At 41.3% G+C, this 2,155-nt stretch overlaps 1 pseudogene; it reads left to right on the forward strand.

The window, feature by feature from the left end:
* Positions 1-1,384: 1,384 nt before the first annotated feature.
* LOC120606439 (uncharacterized) lies at positions 1,385-1,503 on the forward strand (annotated as a pseudogene).
* The last annotated feature ends 652 nt before the right edge of the window (positions 1,504-2,155 follow it).

Below are 2,155 nucleotides of genomic sequence, written 5' to 3' on the forward strand. Positions count from 1 at the left end.
AGCTTCTTGAATGTCTTTCATCTCTTTCATCAAATTTGAGGGGTTTTCAGCCATGATCTTCAAATATTTTATCTGCTAACCCCTCTGCCTTGGGCAGGGTATAGCCCCACTCTCTTAGGGATGGTGTTTTGAGGGGCTTTCATTGTGCCCATGTTTGCTGGCTCCCCTTTTATTTCAAGAGTGGGAAGTGTAATTTCTTTTCAGCCAGGCTTGTTTACTTAATGGGAATGAGGATATTTGGATCCATATATAAACCTTTGTGTATAATTTCAGAGGACCTAAGGCAATTTACAATGTCCATGTGTTTAAATATGCAAATAAGATGTCTATAAAATTTTGCATATCTTTTATATTATATCACTTTTAACTTTTGTATTTTTTTATTATCATTTTGAAGCCTTCCTTGAATTTAGGTGAGAAAAATCAGAATCCTGTAACTTCCAGAAAATTGAATTTGTTGGATTCTTTTCTTTAGGAACATTTATTTAGAAATATTGTATCTCAGAACTCTTAAGAATGGCTGCATATGTTTTGATACTCCTAACCTGAACTTGGGTTAGCCTGTGACTGATTTGACCAAATAAGTGGTGAATAGAATAGTGTGCCAGCTCCAGACATATGCTTTAAGAGGACTAGAAACTTTCACTTTGCTCTCTTGGAGCCCTCATCTGTAAAGCAAGAGAAGGGGTCAGTTGAGTCCAGGTTTACAGTCATCTCCATCAGGTACCAGGATCCTAAGTGAAGCCAGCTTAGACCCACCCTGCCAGGTGCTGGTACAATTCCAATAAGTGACCCCAGCCAACACTGCATAGAACAGAAAAATCACCTAGCCAAGGCCTGACTAAATACTCTGACCCCATAGTAGTGTGAGCAAAATAAAATGATTGTTCTTTAGAGGTACTAAGTTTTGGGATATTTTAGTGTGAAGTAATAGATAACCAGAATAGAAATATTTTAAAGGACCCAAAATATAACCAAAAAAATAAGCATGAACAAAATATTTATGCTTATTTTCTTTACTGTGCTGATTTTTATTGATGCATCATTCAACAAATATTTATTGAGCATATACTGTGCATCACAACTTTTTTTGTGTGCCTGCTGGGAACTCATAGTAAATAAGACAGGCAGTCCCACCTGCCCTGAATTTTACATTTTTGAGGAAAAAAGAAAAATAAGTATACAAAATACATTCTTTCCTTCAGACAAGAGTAAGTGCTATAAAGAAAATAAAGCAGAGGGAGGAGCAAAATAGTGGAGTAGAGAAACACTGTGCTTACCTCCTTCCATGATTACATTAAAATTATAGAACAATCGACTTGGAGAACCAGCTGAAGTCTGGTTGAACAGAAGTCCTACAGCTGAAGATATAATGAAGAATACAGTCTACAGCCATACTACCCTGAACACACCCTATCTTGTCTGATCTCGGAAGCTAAGCAGGGTCGGTTATGGTTAGTACTTGGATGGGAAACCACCTAGGAAGACTGGGTGCTGTAAGCATTAAAAATAAATAAATAAAATAAAATAAAATAAAGAAGAATCTACCATGAAACTGGTAGGAGGGACAGATATGAGAAAAGGGCTGGCCCCACATCAGCATCTGGGAGTTAAGAATCAGGAAGGATATCTCGGTTGCAAAGTTGCCCCTTGAGGAGGGAGGAGTCCCAGCCCCTACCGAGCCTGGAGCAACAGTGCCAGAAAGAGAAGTCCCCACAAAATCTGGCTGTGAAAATCAGTGGAGATTCTGTCCATCCAAGTGCTTCAGGGCAAAGACTAGAGGGACAGCCACTATTGTCCCTGGGCTGAACCCTCCTCCCCTGCAGCCTACAGGCAGGTGCCACCTTTCCTGTGTTGAGCCTTCCCCTGACACAACCAAATCTGAATCTACATTAGCCTGATGAACTCTGCTCACTCCACCCTGGTGACTGACTCCCTGGGATCCCACTCCAACCAACTCATGCACTGCTGGCACTTTCCGCTGGCAAGCAACCAGGACCAGATCATACTGCAATTTTTCTTGGACAACAATCAGGGTCCACAGGCCCCAGGAAGGTGGCCACTGGCCTTGGTGAGCTCTGAGCCTTTTACTCAGTGGCCCCAGGCTCAGCGCTGGTGCCAAACTTGAATTTGCATTAACCCGTAAAACTCCACT

This window comes from Pteropus medius, unplaced genomic scaffold, assembly GCF_902729225.1.
Source record: "Pteropus medius unplaced genomic scaffold, Ma_sr-lr_union100, whole genome shotgun sequence".
Lineage (NCBI taxonomy): Eukaryota > Metazoa > Chordata > Mammalia > Chiroptera > Pteropodidae > Pteropus > Pteropus medius.